At 48.1% G+C, this 22,245-nt stretch overlaps 1 long non-coding RNA gene across 1 annotated transcript in view; it reads left to right on the top strand.

Annotated features, from left to right (window-relative positions):
* LOC134966243 (uncharacterized) overlaps window positions 1-22,245 on the top strand; it is a 62,889-nt gene that overhangs the window by 25,439 nt on the left and 15,205 nt on the right. The window lies entirely within an intron of this gene.

The raw sequence follows: 22,245 nt of genomic DNA, 5'->3' as shown, positions 1-22,245 counted from the left end.
CCAGGAACAGAAGCCCTTCACAGCTTCTGCCAAGTCCGCAGCATGACGCTGGGGCAGTACAAGCGGACTCAGGTGCGGTAGGGGGTCATCTCAAGAGTTTCAGCACGCAGTGGGCTCACTCGCAAGGGGACTCCTGGATCCTACATGTAGTATCCCAGGTGTACATTGGAAATTCGAGACGTCTCCTCCTCACAAGTTCCGGAAGTCTGTTTTACCAACGTCTACCTCCGACAGGGAGGCAGTATTGGAAACAATTCACAGGCTGTATTCCCAGCAGGTGATAATCAAAGTACCCATCCTACAACAAGGGAGGGGGTATTATTCCACACTATATTGTGGTACTGAAGCCAAACGGCTCGGTGAGATCTGAAATATTTGAACACTTACATACAAGCGTTCAAATCAAGATGGAGTCACTCAGAGCAGTGATAGCGAACCAGGAAGAAGGGGACGAGATGGTGTCACTGGATATCAGGGACATTTACCTACATGTCCAAATTTGCCCTTCTCACCAAGGGTACTTCAGGTTCGTGGTACAGAACTGTCACTATCAGTTCAGACGCTGCCGTTTGGATTGTCCACGGCGCCCCGGGTCTTTACCAAGGTAATGGCCGAAATGATGATTCTTCTTAAAAGAAACTTGGACGCTTTCCTGATAAGGGCAAGGTCCAGAGAACAGTTGGAGGTCGGAGTAGCACTATCTTTAATAGTTCTACGACAGCACGAGTGGATTCTAAATATTCCAAAATCGTAGCTTTTCCGAGGACACGTCTACTGTTCCTAGGGATGATTCTGGACACAGTCCAGAAAAAGGTGTTTCTCCCAGAGGAGAAAGCCAGGGAGTTATCCGAGCTAATCGGGATCCTCCTAAAAACAGGAAAAGTGTCAATGCATCATGGCACAAGAGTCCTGGTAAAAATGGTGGCTTATTACGAAGCAATTCCATTCGGCAGATTTCACGCAAGAACTCTTCAGTGGGATCTGCTGGACAAATGGTCCGGATCGCATCTTCAGATGCATCAGCGGATAACCCTATATCCAAGGACAAGGGTGTCTCTCCTGTGGTGATTACAGAGTGCTCATCTTCTAGAGGGCCACAGATTCAGCATTCAGGAGTGGATGCTGGTGACCACGGAGGCCAGCCTGAGAGGCTGGGGAGCAGTCACACAGGGAAAAAATTTCCAGGAAAGTGTGATCAAGTCTGGAGAATTCTCTCCACATAGATGGAGCTAAGAGCAAAATTATAAGGCTCTAAACTTAGCAAGACTTCTGCTTCAAGGTCAGCCGGTATTGATCCAGTGGGATAACATCACGGCAGTCGCCCACGTAAACAGAAAGGGCGACACAAGAAGCTGGAGGGCAGTGAAAAAACTGCAAGGATTTTTCGCTAGGCGGAAAATCATGTGATAGCACTGTCAGCAGTGTTCTCTCCGGGAGTGGACGACTGGGAAGCAGACTTCCTCAGCAGGCATGACCTCCACCTGGGAGAGTGGGAACTTCATAGGGAAGTTTTTCCGCATGATTGTGAGCCATTGGCAAAGACCAAAGGTGGAAATGATGGCGTCCCGCCCGAACAAAAAACGGGACAGGTATTGCGCCAGGTCATGAGACTTTCAGGCGATAGCTGTGGAGGTCCTAGTAACACCGTGGGTGTAACAGTCGGTGTATGTGTTCCCTCCTCTGCTTCTCATAACCAAGGTATTGAGAATTATAAGACATAGAGGAGTATGAACTATACTCGTGACTCCGGATTGGCCAAGAGGGACTTGGTACCCGGAACTTCAAGAGATGCTCACAGAGGACTAAGGGCCTGGGGAGCTAAGAAGGGACTTGCTTCAGCAGGTACCATGTCTATTCCAAGACTTACCGCGGCTGCGTTTGACGGCATGGCGGTTGAATGCCGGATCCTGAAGGAAAAAGGCATTCCATAAGAGGTCATACCTACCCTGGTCAAAGCCAGGAAGGAGGTGACCGCACAACGTCATCACCACATGTGGTGAAAATATGTTGCGTGGGTGAGGCCAGGAAGGCCCCACGAAGAAAATTCAACTAGGTCGAATTCTACACTTCCTGAAAACAGGAGTGTTTTGAGCCTAAAATTGGGGTTCTTTAAGGTTTTAAGTTTCGGCCCTGTAGAATTTCTTCCGAAAAGAATTGACTTCAGTTCCTGAAGTCCAGATTGTCAAGGGAGTATTGCATATACACCCCTTTTTTGTGCCTCTAGTGGCACCGTGGGATCTCAACATAGTGTTGGGATTCCTTAAAATCATATTGGTTTGAACCGCTCAAATCTGTGGATTTGAAATATATCACATGGAAAGTGAACAAGCTGTTGACCAATATCTCACATGGACAGTGACCATGCTGTTGGTCCTGGCCTCGGCCAGGCGATTGTCAGAATGGGCGGCTTTGTCTTACAAAAGCCCATATTTAAATTTCCATTCGGACAGGGCAGAACTGGGACTCGTCTCCAGTTTTCTTCCTAAGGGGGTGTCAGGTTTTTCACCTGAAACAACCTATTATGGTGCCTGCGGCTTCTAGGGACTTGGAGGACTCCAGGTTAATAGACGTTGTCAGGACCCTAAAAATATATATATATATATATAGTTTAGGACGGCTGGAGTCAGAAAGTCTGACTTGCTGTTTATATTGTATGCACCCAACAAGATGGGTGCTCCTGCGTCTAAACAGACGATTGCACGTTGGATCTGTAGCACAATCCAACTTGCACATTCTGTGGCAGGCGTGCCACAGCCTAAATCTGTAAAGGCCCACTCCACTAGGAAAGTGGGCGCATCTTGGGCGGCTGCCCGAGGGGTCTCGGCATTACAACTTTGCCGAGCAGCTACGTGGTCAGGGGAGAACACGTTTGTAAAATTTTACAAATTTGATACTCTGGCTAAGGAGGACCTGGAGTTCTCTCATTCGGTGCTGCAGAGTCATCCGCACTCTCCCGCCCGTTTGGGAGCTTTGGTATAATCCCCATGGTCCTGACGGAGTCCCCAGCATCCACTAGGACGTTAGAGAAAATAAGAATTTACTTACCGATAATTCTATTTCTCGTAGTCCGTAGTGGATGCTGGGCGCCCATCCCAAGTGCGGATTGTCTGCAATGCTTGTACATAGTTATTGTTACAAAAATCGGGTTATTCTTGTTGTGAGCCATCTTTTCAGAGGCTACTTCGTTTTGTTATCATACTGTTAACTGGGTTCAGATCACAAGTGGTACGGTGTGATTGGTGTGGCTGGTATGAGTCTTACCCGGGATTCAAGATCCTTCCTTATTGTGTACGCTCGTCCGGGCACAGTACCTAACTGAGGCTTGGAGGAGGGTCATGGGGGGAGGAGCCAGTACACACCATGTGACCTAAAAGCTTTTTTAGATGTGCCCTGTCTCCTGCGGAGCCCGCTATTCCCCATGGTCCTGACGGAGTCCCCAGCATCCACTACGGACTACGAGAAATAGAATTATCGGTAAGTAAATTCTTATTTTTTTCCAGACAGAGCAGTTCTCAGAACGAGATCTAGTTATCTTCCAAAGGTGGTGTCAAAGTTTCACCTGAATGAAGAGATTGTAGTCCCAGCTTTTCAGGTATCGGGACTATCTGCGGGAGAAGCGTCACTGGACGTTGTCCGGGCTTTAAAAATCTACATAGATCGTACTAGTGCCATCAGGAAAACAGATTCCCTCTTCATCCTCTACGGATTCCATAGGAGAGGTTGGCCTGCTAGTAAACAGACGCTGGCGAGATGGCTCCGAATGGTAATATCAGAAGCTTATTCTCATGCAGATCTCCCTATTCCGGCTAATGTCTCTGCACACTCTACACGTAAGGTAGTTCCTTCTTGGGCAGCACAACAGGGTGCATCAGCAGAACAGATATGTAGGGCAGCCACATGGTCTTCCATAAACACATTCATCAGACATTATGCCTTGGATACTTTTGCCTCGCATGACGCAGACTTCGGGCGAAAAGTCCTCCTGTGCAATCAGGAGCGTCCCCACCACTAAAATGGCTTTGGGAATCCCAATGTTATCCTGTGGATAATCCTGTGGACCCAGCCAGAGAAATAAACGTTATGGTAAGAACTTACCGTTGATAACGTGATTTCTCTTATGTCCACAGGGATCCCACCCTGACGCATCTGATTTGAGGATCTAGACAAACACTAAAAACCTCTTCCTTCTTGTATGGAAGGGTGTGCATGTGTGTTCTTATCGCCTGTACAGGTCTCTACCTAATGTTCCTGCCTAAAATCGCTGTGGAAAGAACTGATCTGACTGAGTCAGTGGGCGGGACTATATAGTGGAGGCCCCAATGCATCCTGGGAGGCCAGAAAGCTTGTGACCGTGTTGGTGCAATTTTCGCTGTCGCTCGACAATATCCCAATGCTATCCTGTGGATACCTGTGGACATAAGAGAAATCACGTTATCAACGGTAAGTTCTTACCATAACGTTTATTTCTCATACGTCCTAGAGGATGCTGGGGTCACTTCAAGAACCATGGGGTTTATACCAAAGCTCTAGAACGGGTGGGAGAGTGCGGATGACTCTACAGCACCGATTGCCCAAACATGAGGTCCTCATCAGCCAGGGTATCAAACTTGTAGAACTTCGCAAAGGTGTTTGAACCCGACCAAGTAGCCGCTCGGCACAGTTGTAATGCCGAGACCCCCCGGGCAACCGCCAAGGACGAGCCCACCATTTTTGGTAGAATGGGCCTTCACCGATTTCGGTAACGGCAATCCAGCCGTAGAATGAGCCTGCTGAATCGTATGACAGATCCAGAGCGCAATAGTCTGCTTGGAAGCAGGAGCTCCAATTTTATTGTGAGCATACAGGACAAACAGAGCCTCCGTTTTCCTAAACTGAGCCGTTCTGGCCACATACATTTTCCAAGCTCTGAATAAAGGATTGGATGGAATCCTACTGTTGGCGCAAAGTCAAGATAACAGTGGTATTTTACCGTAGTGGTCACTGTCCATGAAAACTATTAGAGGAGTCCATGAATTTCACAATGGATGGTCTTCGTAGGAATTCAATTCCATTAGATGACATGTAAAGAAAGAACACAAATGGTATACAGAAGTTCAGTAGAAGTTCCAAAAAGAGTCAATTTAAAGGAGGGTGACTTCTGCCCGGACTCCGTAGACTATGGTGATACGGGAAAGTGTGACGGTATCTGTAAAGGTTCACCCCGGTGTTCAAGATAAACGTGGCTCCTCACATGTGTGCTTACTTTCATACACTTGGGAAAAACCTATAAAGGTTTCTTTAAAGCCTCTAAGTAAAATACTCCTGGTACCAGAATAGATATGCCCCAGATATTCACGTGTAAATACTTCTAAAAATGATGCTCACATCCGTGCTTACTTCAAAAGACGCCGTTCTTCCATGTAATGGTTTCTTTTTTCAGCAGGCTGGGATAATCGTCCTCACTCACTTCCTGACTTCGTATTAGGCTCGGTATTAAGCACAAACACGAAGGGGTGTATGAGGATTCATATAGATTTATTGTTAAAAATTTCTTAAAAACAGATTTTGGTTTGTATACCACAACAAAAAGCCAGTAACATAGATGTTATTCAGCACAGTCCAACAGTGAAATAAGATGTTAACCCGGGATATCTCACCGCTTTCCTGCTGAAAGAACTGGTTGGAGTGGTGCTTCAAACCTTCACATGCTCCACCAACGCGTTTCAACTATTTAGTCTTTATCAAGGTGCATGTGAACTCTACCATACCCTCTATTTATACCTGGTATGGTGTATACCTGGTATGGTGTAAAACTTTGTGGGAGCCAGCAGCAGCGCTACTTCATAACAGCAACTTTCTGCATCGCGGAGACATAGAGAGGAAGTTGCTGTTACGAAGTAGCGCTGCTGCTGGCTCCCACAAAGTTTTAATCCCACAAATTGTGTTGGCGTCTGACTGTTATCATAGAGAAGGGCAAGGGCGGAAGGTCAGGCGGACCATCCATTGTGAAATTCATGGACTCCTCTAATAGTTTTCATGGACAGTGACCACTACGGGTCCCGCCCAGGAAGGGGCGGATGTATACACCATACCAGGTATAAATAGAGGGTATGGTAGAGTTCACATGCACCTTGATAAAGACTAAATAGTTGAAACGCGTTGGTGGAGCATGTGAAGGTTTGAAGCACCACTCCAACCAGTTCTTTCAGCAGGAAAGCGGTGAGATATCCCGGGTTAACATCTTATTTCACTGTTGGACTGTGCTGTATAACATCTATGTTACTGGCTTTTTGTTGTGGTATACAAACCAAAATCTGTTTTTAAGAAATTTTTAACAATAAATCTATATGAATCCTCATACACCCCTTCGTGTTTGTGCTTAATACCGAGCCTAATACGAAGTCAGGAAGTGAGTGAGGACGATTATCCAGCCTGCTGAAAAAAGAAACCGTTACATGGAAGAACGGCTTCTTTTGAAGTAAGCACGGATGTGAGCATCATTTTTAGAAGTATTTACACGTGAATATCTGGGGCATATCTATTCTGGTACCAGGAGTATTTTACTTAGAGGCTTTAAAGAAACATTTATAGGTTTTTCCCAAGTGTATGAAAGTAAGCACACATGTGAGGAGCCACGTTTATCTTGAACACCGGGGTGAACCTTTACAGATACCGTCACACTTTCCCGAATCACCATAGTCTACGGAGTCCGGGCAGAAGTCACCCTCCTTTAAATTGACTCTTTTTGGAACTTCTACTGAACTTCTGTATACCATTTGTGTTCTTTCTTTACATGTCATCGAATGGAATGGAATTCCTACGAAGACCATCCATTGTGAAATTCATGGACTCCTCTAATATTTTTCATGGACAGTGACCACTACGGTAAAATACCACTGTTATTTTGACTTTGCGCCAACCGTAGGATTCCATCCAATCCTTTATTCATTATAATCCTATAGGTGTGTGTGGTGACACATCAGGGTAGGACCCTATGCAAGGCAGCAAAGAGAGTGCGCAGGAACATACCTTACATTTCATTTTTCATTTTCCAAGCTCTGACTACGTCGAGAAACTTCGATTCCAGCAAGGCGTCAGTAGCCACTGGCACCACAATAGGTTGGTTCAGGTGGAACGACGGAACTGCTGACGAGTCCTCAACTCTGCTCTATCTTCATGGAAGATCAAATAAGGGCTCTTGTGAGACAAGGCCGCCAATTCAGACACCCGCCTTGCGGATGCCAAGGCCAACAGCATGACCACTTTCCAAGTGAGGAATTTCAACTCCACCTTTTGTAAAGGTTCAAACCAATGAGATTGAAGGAATTGCAACACCACGTTAAGATCCCGTGGTGCCACAGGGGGCACAAAGGGAGGTTGGATGTGCAACACGCCTTTCACAAAAGTCTGAACTTCTGGAAGGGAGGCCAATTGTTTTTGGAAGAAAACTGATAAGGCTGAAATTTGTACTTTAATGGAGCCTAACTTTAGGCCCGCATCCACACCGGCTTGTAGAAAATGGAGAAAACGTCCTAACTGAAATTCTTCCGTAGGAGCCTTCTTGGATTCACACCAAGACATGTATTTTCTCCAAATACGGTGGTAATGTTTAGACGTTACTCCTTTCCGGGCCTGAATAAGAGTGGGGATGACTTCCTTGGGAATACCCCTTCGGGCTAGGATCCAGCGTTCAACCTCCAAGCTGTCAAACGAAGTCGCGGTAAGTCTTGGAACACGCACGGCCCCTGCTGTAACAGATCCTCCCTCAGAGGAAGAGGCCAGGGATCTCCTATGAGTAATTCCTGAAGATCTGGATACCAAGTCCTCCTTGGCCAGTCTGGAACAATGAGGATCGCTTGAACCTTTGTTCTTCTTATCATCTTTATCACTTTTGGAATGAGTGGAAGCGGAGGAAACACGTACACTGACTGAAACACCCACGGTGTCACTAGGGCGTCCACTGCTATTGCTTGAGGGTCTCTCGACCTGGAACAATATCTCTGAAGTTTCTTGTTGAGGCGAGATGCCATCATGTCTATTTGAGGAATTCCCCAAAGACTTGTCGCTTCTGCAAAGACCTCTTGATGAAGACCCCACTCTCCTGGATGGAGATCGTGTCTGCTGAAGAAGTCTGCTTCCCAGTTGTCCACTCTCCTGGAATGAAGATCGCTGACAGAGCGCTTGTATGCCTTTCCGCCTAACAGAGAACCTTTGTGGCCTCTGCCATAGCCGCTCTGCTCTTTGTTCCGCCCTGGCGGTTTATGTACGCTACTACTGTTATGTTGTCCGACTGAATCAAGACAGACTGATTGCGAAGATGTTCCGCTTGCAGAAGGCCGTTGTGAATGGCCCTTAACTCCAGAACGTTTATGTGTAGACACATTTCCTGTCTTGACCATCTTCCTTGGAAGCTTTCCCCCTGTGTGACTGCTCCCCAGCCCCGGAGACTTGCATCCGTGGTCACTAAGATCCAGTCCTGGATCCCGAACCTGCGTCCCTCTAGGAGGTGAGAGCTGTGCAGCCACCACAGGAGTGAGATTCTGGTCTTTGAAGACAGGGTTATCCTTCGGTGCATGTGCAGATGGGACCCGGACCACTTGTCCAACAGGTCCCACTGAAACACTCTGGCATGGAATCTGCCAAACTGAATGGCCTCGTAGGCCGCCACCATCTTTCCCAGCAACCGAGTGCATTGATGGATCAATACTCTTGGCGGTTTCAGGATTTGTTTGACCAGGTTCTGAATTTCCAGAGCCTTTTCCACTGGAAGAAAAACTCTCTGTAATTCTGTGTCCAGAATCATTCCCAGAAACGACAGCCGTCTCATCGGAACCAACTGTGATTTTGGCAAGTTTAGGAGCCAACCATGTTGCTGCAGAATTGTCAAGGATAGCGTAATGTTCTGCAGTAATTGTTCCCTGGATCTCGCCTTTATCAGGAGATCGTCCAAGTACGGGATAATTGTGACTCCTTGCTTGCGCAGGAGAACCATTATTTTGGCCATTACATTGGTGAAAACCCTCGGAGCCGTGGACAGACCAAACTGCAACGTCTGAAATTGGTAATGACAATCCTGAACTGCAAACCTCAGGTAAGCCTGATGTGGAGGATAAATGGGAACATGTAAGTAGGCATCCTTTATGTCTACCGACACCATAAAATCCCCCTTCTCCAGACTGGAGATCACTGCCCGGAGTGATTCCATCTTGAATTTGAATTTTTTTAGGTAGAAATTGAGGGATTTGAGGTTCAGGATCGGTCTAACTGAGCCGTCTGGCTTCGGGACCACGAACAGGCTCGAATAAAAGCCTTCTCCCTGTTGCGACGGGGGAACCCTGACAATGACTTGATTGTGACACAATTTTTGTATTGCGGTGCATACCACCTCCGTGTCCGGAAGAGAAGCGGGTAAGGCCGATTTGAAAAATCAGCGAGGGGGAACGTCTTGAAACTCCAGTTTGTACCCCTGGGACACTATTTCTAAAACCCATGGGTCCAGGGCCGAACGAGCCCAGAACTGACTGAAGAACCTGAGACGTGCCCCCACCGGTGCAGACTCCAGCAGAGGAACCCCAGCGTCATGCAGTGGATTTGGCAGAAGCCGGGGAGGACTTCTCCTGGGAACCGGCCATGGCCGGTGATCGTTTACCTTTTCCCTTTCCTCTAGTAGCAAGGAAGGAAGACCCTCGGCCTTTTCTGTATTTATTGGGCTGAAAGGACTGCATCTGATAGTGGTGTGCTTTCTTTTGTGGTGCAGATACATAAGGTAAAAATGATAACTTACCCGCGGTAGCCGTAGATACCAACTCAGCGAGGCCGTCACCAAACAATACACCACCTTTATAGGGTAGAGATTCCATAGCTTTCTTAGAGTCAGCATTCCATTGATGAATCCACAATGCTCTCCTAGCTGAGACTGCCATGGCATTGGCCCTTGATCCCAAGAGGCCAATATCCCTCACAGCTTCCTTTAGGTAGACTGCAGCGTCCCTGATATAACCTAGTGTCAAAAGAATGCTAGCCCTATCCAGGGTATCTATTTCAGATGACAAGTTATCTGCCCATCTTTCGATAGCACTACTCACCCATGCAGATGCAATGGCTGGTCTGAGAAGCGTACCCGTGGTGATATAAATGGATTTCAATGTATTTTCCTGCCTACGATCCACAGGATCCTTTAGGGCTGCCGGGGACGGAAGAGACATCTTTTTGGACAGCCGTGATAGAGCTTTGTTCACAATGGGGGGTGACTCCCATTTTTCCCTATCCCCAGAGGGAAACGGATACGCCACTGGAACCCTTTTGGGAATCTGAAACTTTTTGTCAGGATTTTCCCAAACCTTTTTACAAATCGTGTTCAGTTCATGAGAGGGAGGAAACGTTACCTCAGGTTTCTTTCCTTTATACATACAGACCCTAGTATCGGGAACAGTAGGGTCCTCCGCGATATGTAATATGTCTTTTATAGCCACAATCATGTACTGAATGCTCTTTGCCAATTTTGGATCTAATCTGGCATCACTATAGTCGACACTTGAGTCAGTGTCCGTGTCGGTATCGGTGTCTGCCAGCTGGGTAAATTAACGTTTTTGTGACCCCCGAGGGGGTCTGGACTTGTAACGACACATCCTCTACGGATTTCTTCCAAGCCTGGTTCCGAGACTCAGATTTATCCAATCTCTTATTTTGCACCCTGTTACTTGTACAGCAGTGTGAGGAAGGACCAGCGTCTCTGCAGCTTCTGTGAAGAGAATATGGCGCTGATGTGAGCTGTGAGGACTAAGCCCAGCCCCCAGAATGACGCGCTTCAGCCCCGCTATTTTTCCAAAATCTTTATACTGGCGGGAGTTTGGACAGAGGTTTGGCACCTTGGCCCCTCTTGCCAGTCACTTTTTTAGAGGTTAATATGTTGCCCAGGGCGCCCCCCGCGCGCCCTGCAACTGTAGTGCCGCTGAGTGTGGGAGCATGGCGCGCAGCGCGGCCGCTGTGCGGTACCTCTGAAGCCATCACTGAAGTCTTCTGTCTTCTACTCACCTGACTTCTGGCTCTGCAAGGGGGGTGACGGCGGGCTCTGGGAACGAGCATCTAGGCGTACCTAGCGATCAGACCCTCAGGAGCTAATGGTGTCCTGTAGCCAAAGAAGCAGAGCCTTTAAACTCACAGAAGTAGGTCTGACTTCTCTCCCCTAAGTCCCACGAAGCAGGGAGACTGTTGCCACAGTTCTCCCTGAAAATAAAAAACCTAACATAAAGTCTTTTCATAGAAACTCAGTAGAGCTCCTCAGAGTGCATCCAGTCTCACTGGGCACAGATTCTAAACTGGAGTCTGGAGGAGGGGCATAGAGGGAGGAGCCAGTTCACACCCCTTTGAAAGTCTTAAAGTGCCCATGTCTCTGGCGGATCCTGTCTATACCCCATGGTTCTTGAAGTGACCCCAGCATCCTCTAGGACGTATGAGAAACAGAAGTTATGCAGTGTTTGTAATGCTATATTCTCCCCTAGTTCATCTGGCTCAATATCGTGAGCAGTTTAGTCAGTCATCTCAGAATGCTGATAATGTAGGGGAGTGTCCAGAGACCTCCTGGTTGGGGGCTACCAAAACTATGATGCATGATATGTCATCTCAGCTCACTGCAAATGTAAATAAAACTCAGGAACTGCAACAAGCAGTGGCAAGTCTAACTGCTAAACATCCCCCCCTGTCTACTACAGGTGCACAAAAACGTGCTCTACCTGCACTCCTATCAGATACTGATGATGATATACAGGATGATGTGGACCCCATAAGTGGGGATTCCACCCCTACCCAGGGTATTGAACCCCTCATATTGGCTATTCGGGATGTGTTAAAGCTCCCCCTGGAGGATGCTGATACTCAGCAGTCATTTTTCCTCCCACAAGACAGAGTGACAGTCACATTTCCTGATTCCAAGGAATTGGATGACTTATTTAAAATATCCTGGAAAAATCCAGATAAAAAATATCAGGTGACCAAACGGTTTCTGCATACATTCCCCTTTGCCCCTGAAGGCAGAAAATTCAGGGAAGAATCTCCAGCAGTGGATATCTCAGTCTCTCACCTTTCTAAAAAGGCGGTACTTCCTGCTCCTGGCTCCTTTACGGTAAAGTACCCGGCAGATAGGAAATTGAGGCCACTCAAAAATCTATCTACACTGCTGCAGGTATAGCTCAAAGACCGGTCATTGCTGGTTGCTGGATGACACATGCAATTCATTTCTGGGCTTCTCAAATACAGGAAGGTCTTTCAGGTGAAATTACCTTAGTTACTACTGTAACTTTTCTAAAACACATTCAGGACACAGCAAGAGTCCTCTGTGACTCCATTAAAGAGATTGGCAATATTAATACTAGGACCTCTGCTATGGCTGTGTCTGCGCGCAGAGCCATATGGTTGCGTCAGTGGATTGCTGACTACAAACGTAATGTGGAATCTCTTCCCTTTACAGGTGAATGGCTCTTTGGAGGTGAATAGGATGCATGGCTCTCCAAAGCTGATGCTGGAAAATCCACGTTTCTCCCTTCAGGAGCTCTGCCTGCTAGACGTACCTACCCGAGACCATCTCCTCAGTCCTTTCGGTCCTCAAGATTTCGATCCAGGGCCAGGGGGACCTCCAACGCAGCTAGAGGCACCAGCGGTAAGCCTAAGAAACCAGCCGTTGCCGGATCTCAGGATCAGAGCACCAATTCTGCTTCCGCAAAGACTTCAGCATGACGGTGCCCACCCACCCTGAGGGGATCTCGTCGTGGGAGCTCTGTTACATCACTACAGCCACATCTGGGATGGTTCCTGCTAAGATGCTTGGGTAAGGAACCTTTTCTCTCAGGGTTACAAGCTGGAGTTTGATGGTGCTCCTCCCCAACGATTTTTCAATCATGCTTACCAGCTTTGGAAAATATGCGAGGTACGCTGCTACTGGCCATCAACAAGTTGGTCCAGTCCCAGATCATTGTTCCAGTACCCCTACAACAACGAGGACAAGGTTACTACTCGATTCTGTTCATAGTACCAAAACCAGACGGATCTGTGAAACCCATTCTGACTCTGAAGTCCTTGAATCTTTTCCTGAAGGTTTTCAATTCAAGATGGAATCTTTGAGAGTGGTGATTGCAGGCCTGGAACAACAGGAATTCCTAGTGTCCTTGGATATCAAGGACGCTTACCTCCATATCCCAATTTGGCCTCCTCATCAGGCCTATCTGCGGTTCGCCCTACTGAACGATCACTACCAGTTTCAGATGTTACCCATCGGCCTGTCTACAGCTCCAAGGGTGTTCATGGAGGTGATGGCGGAAATTATGTTTCAGCTCAGGGTCCAGGGGGTTAACGTAATTCCATACCTGGCCGATCTCCTGATAAAATTTAGTTCCAGGGAGCTTCTATTGCTCCATATAGATTGCACTATCCAACTTCTGTCTCACCACGGGTGGACCCTCAACCTGCAGATGTCCCATCTGGAACCGTCTCAGTGGCTCCTGTTTCTGGGGATGCTACTGGATACTGTAGCACAAAAAGTGTTCCTCCCAGACGAAAAAGTGAGAACACTTCAAGAAATGGTTTGCATGGTGCTCCAACCTGCTCGAGTCACCATTTGCATAAAATTGTTGGGAAAGATGATGGCCTCGTACGAGGCGATTCATTTCGGAAGGTTTCATGCCAGACCATTCCAATTGAACATCCTGAACAAATGGTCCGGTTCCCATCTTCAGATGCACCGGATGATTCGGCTGTCACCCCAGGCCAGGATTTCACTCCTGTGGTGGCTAATGTCTTCCAAACTGCTGGAAGGTCGACGCTTTGGAATTCAGGATTGGATCCTCCTCACGACGGATGTGAGTCTGAGAGGATGGGGAGCTGTCACCCAGGGGGCGCAGTTCCAGGGCAGGTGGTCTGCCCAAGAGGCCCTCCTTCCGGTCAACATCCCGGAACTTCGGGCCATTTACAATGCTCTGATTCAGGCCTCCCCTCTACTCCGGGATCGGGCGATCTGTCACAACTGAGGGCCTGAGCTGACGGAAGGCAGCCTCAGTTGTAGGGGCTGAGATGTACCGGAACCTGGGAGGTTGTATCAGACCCCTGGACATGTAAGTAACATGAAGAGAAACCGCCCGAAGGCGTGACCACGACAACTTGAGTAAAAGTCAATGATATTTATTTATGACAAACTCCATGCATCACAGTAGCAGTAAAAAGTAACATAAAAATCAGCAGAGAAATAATAATACAGTTCCTGGGTACTACAGGGTGGCAGGGGCCACAGAGCTCTGGTGGTATGAGACAGTTCTTATTATCTGCAAGTTGGAAAGTCCTTACCAGGCTCAACTGTAGCAATGAGGAAAGCCCAGGGTCGTACCAGCTGGTGTTCCAGGGAAAGCTGGACTGCTGTAGATAAAATGCTGCTGTAGGTACTGGTTAGAACCAGACAGGTGTTGGCACGGAGTGGATACTGGCTGGAACCAGTTAAATAATAAATAAAGCTTGAGAGCGATGCAATGTAGATGAAATGTAGAATTTGAGAGCGGAGAAATAATAATACCGGTGGAGAGTGGTAAACTGCAGAAAGAACACCGGCCCTTTAAGAGAAGCTGTACACTGCTGGAAGCTGAGCTGGAAGCAGGTGATGTTGTAGCTGGAAACAGGTGAGTCCAGTATGGATCGGAGAGTCAGGCTACACCGCAGATGGAATGCTGGTGCGGGTCTCTATAGCAGAAGTCTGGAGACAGGAGCTGGAACCTGGAAGACATTCACAGAAGAGAGACAAACTGGAACTAGGTTTGACAACCAAAGCACTGACGCCTTCCTTGCTCAGGCACAACCTATTTATACCTGCAGCAAGGAAGGCATTGGCTAGGCAATTATGCAAATTAATAATACAGACAGCAGATTGGTGAATATGATCAGATGACAGAATCCAAGATGGCTGCGCCCATGCAGACACTTGGAGGGAAGTTTGGTTTGTAATCCATGTGGTCTGGAAAACAGTAATGGCGGCGCCGGCCACCGGAGACAGGAGACGCCAGGCTGACAGGTGCACATCCAACCACGCGGACACAGCGGAGGCCGTGGCTGACGTAATCGCCACTCTGAATGCAGAAGCTCAGGAACGGCGGCGGAGGCCGCGGGAGACGCCATGCCAGATGTATAAGGCGTTACTGTGACAGCGTCCAGAGAGACAGGAGAGGATGCGGGAATATGCACATCAGGATAACAGATGGGATCCGGTCCTGGAGCGCTGAGCCAGCCTTAGGAGGCATCTGATGGGTAAGAAATGGCGTCCAGATACCCGGATCGTGACAGCACCCCCCCCTTTAGGAGTGGCCCCAGGACACTTCTTTGGCTTTTGAGGAAACTTGGAATGGAATCTCCGGACCAAGGCAGGAGCATGGACATCAGAAGCATTGGTCCATGAACGTTCCTCAGGGCCATAACCCTTCCAGTCAATAAGATACTGAAGTCGACCGTAACGGTGACGTGAGTCCAGGATCTTGGCCACTTCATACTCAATGCCTCGTTGAGTTTGGACTTTCGGAGTTGGAGGAAGTGAGGAATGAAACCGATTCAAGATTAACGGTTTCAACAGGGAAACATGGAATGTCCTGGGTATTTTTAAGAAAGGAGGTAACTGGAGTCTGTAAGCAACAGGATTGATGACTTGATCAATTTTAAAAGGACCGATGAAGCGAGGTGCAAACTTCATACTGGGAACTCTCAACCTCAAATTCTTCGTGGATAACCATACCCGATCACCCACCTTGAGAGCAGGAACTGCTCGACGCTTCTTATCCGCAAACTTCTTGTACCTGAACGATGCCTTGAGCAGAGCTGATCGTACGCTCTTCCAGATATTGGCAAACTGATGCAAGGTGATATCCACTGCGGGAACAGAAGTTGCTGGAAGCGGTTGGAACTCAGGGACTTTAGGGTGGAATCCAAAGTTGGTGAAGAATGGTGTTGAAGAAGATGAAGAATGATACTGGTTGTTATGACAGAACTCGGCCCAGGGAAGTAATTGAACCCAGTCATCTTGAGAGGAGGACACATAGATGCGGAGGAAGGACGCCAAGTCCTGATTCACCCTCTCAGTCTGACCATTGGTCTGAGGATGGTAAGCCGTGGAAAACTTTAGCTTGACTTGGAGGACTTGACATAAACTTCGCCAGAATTTGGCTGTGAATTGAACTCCTCGATCTGAGATAATTTCTTCTGGAAGACCGTGGAGTCGGAAGATCTCTTGTATGAATACTTGAGCCAACTTGGAAGCTGACGGAAGACCGGTGAGAGGAATGAAGTGTGCCATCTTGGTGAACCGGTCAACTACCACCCAGATGGTATTGAACTTGTTGCACATGGGCAAATCTGTAATAAAATCCATCGACAAATGGGTCCATGGTCGACGGGGAACAGATAGTGGAACCAGTTGCCCCGCAGGCGACTGGCGGGATACTTTATGTTGAGCACACTTTGGGCAAGATGCAATAAACTCCAAAACGTCCTTTTTCAGAGTTGGCCACCAATAGGACCTAGAGATAAACTCCAGGGTTTTTTGGATACCTGTATGTCCGGCAAAGCGGGAAGCATGGGCCCAATGCATGAGCTTCTTCCTTAGTGTCGGCTTCACAAAACTTTTCCCTGATGGGGGCGTAGAGTCCATCCCTACCGTGGATAATGCCAACGGATTTATAATAGGATGCTTGTCTGAAGACTCTGACTCATTTTCTTGCTCCCATGAGCGGGAAAGGGCATCGGCCTTGCGATTCTGAGAGCCCGGACAGAACTGGAGTTTAAAGTCGAACCTGGAAAAGAAAAGTGCCCATCTGGCCTGACGAGGATTGAGACATTGTGCGCCTTTCAGATATAGAAGGTTCTTGTGGTCTGTAAGGATGGTGATTGAATGAGAAGCTCCCTCCAACAGATATCTCCACTCCTCTAGAGCGAGCTTGATGGCTAGCAACTCCTGGTCGCCAATGGCATAGTTGCGTTCCGCTGGGGAGAACTTCCGTGAGAAGAAACTGCAAGGATGTAAATGGCCATCTTTAGCCCTCTGAGATAACACCGCTCCTACTTCAACGGAGGAGGCATCCACCTCTAAGATGAAAGGAGAGTCGATGTCAGGCTGTTTCAGGACAGGCGCAGAGATGAACCTCTGTTTTAAAAGATGAAAAGCTTGCATGGCTTCTTCAGACCACTTGGACGGGTTAGCACCCTTCTTGGTGAAAGCAGTAATAGGCGCCACAATGGTGGAAAAGTCTCGTATAAACTTTCGGTAATAATTGGCGAACCCTAAGAACCTCTGGACCCCTTTGAGGGTTAAGGGTACCGGCCAATTCTGGATTGCTTGTAGTTTCTCAGGATCCATCTCTAGTCCGGAACCGGACACAATGTACCCTAGAAACGGAATGGACTTGACTTCAAAGACGCATTTCTCTAATTTGCAATAGAGATGATTGACACGGAGACGGGACAGAACCTCCTTTACCCAAAAACGATGTTCCTCTAAATTGTTGGCAAAAATGAGGATATCATCTAGATAGACCACGACATGACGGTATAGAATGTCTCTGAAGATCTCATTGACGAAATGCTGGAAGACAGCTGGAGCATTGCTCAATCCGAAGGGCATGACGAGGTACTCATAATGTCCGTCACGGGTGTTAAATGCGGTCTTCCACTCGTCACCCTCACGGATCCGGATGAGATTGTATGCACCTCTCAAGTCCAGCTTTGTAAAGATGGTAGCTCCGCTAACTCTGTCAAAGAGCTCAGTAATCAGGGGTAAAGGATAGCGGTTCTTGATGGTAATGTCGTTCAAACCTCTGTAGTCGATGCACGGACGCAGACCACCATCTTTCTTTTTTACAAAAAAGAAGCCTGCGCCGGCTGGAGAAGAAGAAGGTCGAATGAACCCCTTTGCTAGGTTCTCTTTAATGTATTCCTCCATAGAATGCGTCTCGGGCAGAGACAACGGATAAGTTCGGCCTCGAGGTGGAACCTTCCCTGGAACGAGATCAATCGGGCAGTCCCATTCTCTATGAGGAGGAAGGATATCAGCAGAAGCCTTACTGAACACATCCGTGAAATCTTGATATGGAGGAGGTGGAACATCAGACGACCTGGGGGAGGAAGAACAGACAGGCAACACTTTAAACAAACATGTCTCAGCACAGGAGGGACCCCATGCCAGGATTTGCGTAGTCGTCCAATCAATTGTAGGATTGTGAAGACGGAGCCATGGAAGGCCCAGGACCACAGGATGTGTGGCTCTTGGAATCACTAAAAGTGAAATAAGTTCGGAATGAAGAACTCCCACTCTCAGACGAACTGGTAGAGTCCTTAGAGCAATAACTGTATCAAAAATTTTACTGCCATCCACGGCAGTTAAGGAAAAGGAGGAAGGAAGTCTCTCGGTGGGTAGGGACCACTGTTTAACATAGGCTTCGGTAATAAAGTTCCCAGCTGCTCCGGAATCAAGGAGGGCAATGACGTTCTGATAACGTTGAGCAACTTGAAGCGAGACTGGGAGATTACAATCTTGAGGGGATGGAGAGGAGATCATTACTCCTAGCCGGCCCTCTCCTTGGCGAGCTAGGGTCTGGAGTCCCGGACGTTTGGGACAAGCATTAATGGTGTGAGACGGAGCTGCACAATAAAGACAGAGAGACTCGGAGAGGCGTCTTCGGCGCTCAGCAGGAGTTAAACGGGAACGGCCAATTTGCATGGGCTCATCTTTAGTTGGTGACAGTTGGCGAGGAGGAGGAGCAGAAGATTTTGGAGCAGATGATCTTCCACGCTCAGTTGCTCTCTCTCTGAAACGTAAGTCAACTTTTGTACAAAGTGAGATTAGCTCATCTAACTTGGAGGGTAAGTCTCTGGTAGCTAACTCGTCTTTAATACACTCAGATAAACCATGCCAGAATGCAGCATACAGGGCCTCGTCGTTCCATGCCAGTTCGGATGCCAGGATCTGGAACTGTATAAGATATTGTCCTACAGTATGTGATCTCTGGCGTAAACGGAGAATCTCAGACGAAGCTGAAGTTACCCGGCCTGGCTCGTCGAAGATGCGCCTGAATGTTGACACGAATGCAGTGTAAGAAGATAGCAGGGTGTCGGACCTCTCCCATAACGGTGATGCTGAGCCACTGAGAAGAGAGATGATGTAGGCAATTTTTGTACGGTCACTGGGAAAATTGCCAGGTTGTAGCTCAAACTGAATCTCACACTGGTTGAGAAATCCTCTGCAGAATCTTGGAGATCCGTCAAATTTTGCTGGCGTTGGAAGAGGAAGACGTGGAGCAGAAACGGGTAAGGTGAGTGGGGTTATAGTTGGAGTCACTGTGGTTGACGCCCCAGATGCGCCTGATCCACGGAGAGTTGTCTGAATCCCATCCAGCCGAGTAGAGAGATCCTGGAGACAGCGGATGATGTGGCCCTGTGCAGCCTCCTGATGTTCAAGTCGGGCTGCCAGTTCTTGCATCGGCCTGGCCGCTTGATCCTGGTCTCTGGCTGGATTCATTTGGTCAGTGCTTACTGTCACAACTGAGGGCCTGAGCTGACGGAAGGCAGCCTCAGTTGTAGGGGCTGAGATGTACCGGAACCTGGGAGGTTGTATCAGACCCCTGGACATGTAAGTAACATGAAGAGAAACCGCCCGAAGGCGTGACCACGACAACTTGAGTAAAAGTCAATGATATTTATTTATGACAAACTCCATGCATCACAGTAGCAGTAAAAAGTAACATAAAAATCAGCAGAGAAGTAATAATACAGTTCCTGGGTACTACAGGGTGGCAGGGGCCACAGAGCTCTGGTGGTATGAGACAGTTCTTATTATCTGCAAGTTGGAAAGTCCTTACCAGGCTCAACTGTAGCAATGAGGAAAGCCCAGGGTCGTACCAGCTGGTGTTCCAGGGAAAGCTGGACTGCTGTAGATAAAATGCTGCTGTAGGTACTGGTTAGAACCAGACAGGTGTTGGCACGGAGTGGATACTGGCTGGAACCAGTTAAATAATAAATAAAGCTTGAGAGCGATGCAATGTAGATGAAATGTAGAATTTGAGAGCGGAGAAATAATAATACCGGTGGAGAGTGGTAAACTGCAGAAAGAACACCGGCCCTTTAAGAGAAGCTGTACACTGCTGGAAGCTGAGCTGGAAGCAGGTGATGTTGTAGCTGGAAACAGGTGAGTCCAGTATGGATCGGAGAGTCAGGCTACACCGCAGATGGAATGCTGGTGCGGGTCTCTATAGCAGAAGTCTGGAGACAGGAGCTGGAACCTGGAAGACATTCACAGAAGAGAGACAAACTGGAACTAGGTTTGACAACCAAAGCACTGACGCCTTCCTTGCTCAGGCACAACCTATTTATACCTGCAGCAAGGAAGGCATTGGCTAGGCAATTATGCAAATTAATAATACAGACAGCAGATTGGTGAATATGATCAGATGACAGAATCCAAGATGGCTGCGCCCATGCAGACACTTGGAGGGAAGTTTGGTTTGTAATCCATGTGGTCTGGAAAACAGTAATGGCGGCGCCGGCCACCGGAGACAGGAGACGCCAGGCTGACAGGTGCACATCCAACCACGCGGACACAGCGGAGGCCGCTGCTGACGTAATCGCCACTCTGAATGCAGAAGCTCAGGAACAGCGGCGGAGGCCGCGGGAGACGCCATGCCAGATGTATAAGGCGTTACTGTGACAGCGTCCAGAGAGACAGGAGAGGATGCGGGAATATGCACATCAGGATAACAGATGGGATCCGGTCCTGGAGCGCTGAGCCAGCCTTAGGAGGCATCTGATGGGTAAGAAATGGCGTCCAGATACCCGGATCGTGACACGATCTAGGTTCAGACGGACAACTCCACGGCCGTGGCATACATCAATAGACAAGGCAGGACAAAAAGCAGGGCCTGCATGCGAGAAGTGTCAAGAATACTCCTCTGGGCAGAAAGAAATGCAAGAGCACTGTCCGTGATCTTCATTCCGGAGGTGGACAACTGGGAAGTGGACTTCCTGAGTTGCCACAACCTCCACCCGGGGGAGTGGGGACTACATCCTCAGGTGTTTCAACAGATCATCGACAGGTGGAGATGCCCACAGATCGACTTGATGGCCTCTCGCCTCAACAAGAAGCTTCGCTACTATTGCTCACGAACCAGGGACCCTCTCCGAGCACAGTGGATGCGCTGGCACCGCCTTGGCCTTACCAGCTGGTCTACCTGTTTCCTCCGATTCCGTTTGATCCCAAGGGTGCTCAAGCGGATCAGGCATCAAAGAGTGAGAGCAATCTTGATTGCCCCGGATTGGCCCCGAAGAGCGTGGTAAGCGGCTCTTCTTTTCATGTCCGTAGAGGACCCTTGGACTCTATTACTAAGAAGGGATCATCTTCAACAAGGACCGTTCGTCTACCCGGACTTACGGCGGCTTCGTTTGACGGCATAGAAGTTGAGCGGAACATCCTAGCTCACAAAGAGCTTTCCAAAAAGGTCATTGCCACTATGGTGCAAGCTAGAAAACCTGTGACGTCAAAACACTATCATCATATCTGGCGGAGATATGTCTTCTGGTGCAAGGAACGCACATATCCCTCTGCGAAATTCCACTTAGGAAGGTTCCTATGTTTCCTGCAGGCTGGAGTGGATAAAGACTTATGTCTGGTATCCATTAAGGTCCAGATTTCAGCTCTTTCCATCTTCAGATGTCTCCGCACATTCCCGCCCATTCTGATAGCTTTGGGACATCCCCATCGTACTAATCTGTCCCCAATATCCCTTATGGATGCTAGAGAAAATAGGATTTTAAATACCTACCAGTAAATCCTTTTCTCGTAGTCCATAAGGGATATTGGCCGCCTGCCTCTGTGCGGTGACTTTCAGCAGGTTCTCTGTTAGGTGTTACCTGTTCAGCTGTTGCTGTTAATGTTGCTGGCCAGGTTATGTTTTGGTGTGCTGGTGTGTAAATCTCACCACACTTATTGTTATTATGTTCCTTCTCTCAAGTATGTCATTCTCCTTCTGGCACTGTTTTACCTATAACTGAGCTGTGGGAAGAGGCATAGAGGGGAGGAGCCAGCACACCCAGTTGAAGAAATTTAAAGTGCACTTTCTCCTTTGGACCCGTCTATACCTCATCGTACTAATCTGTCCCCAATATCCCTTATGGACTACGAGAAAAGGATTTACTGGTAGGTATTTAAAATCCTAATTTTTATCCATTTCCAGTCAGGACTTCCTGTTTGAACAATATCGT

This window comes from Pseudophryne corroboree, chromosome 10, assembly GCF_028390025.1.
Source record: "Pseudophryne corroboree isolate aPseCor3 chromosome 10, aPseCor3.hap2, whole genome shotgun sequence".
NCBI lineage: Eukaryota > Metazoa > Chordata > Amphibia > Anura > Myobatrachidae > Pseudophryne > Pseudophryne corroboree.
This window is presented reverse-complemented; position numbering and strand designations above follow the sequence as displayed.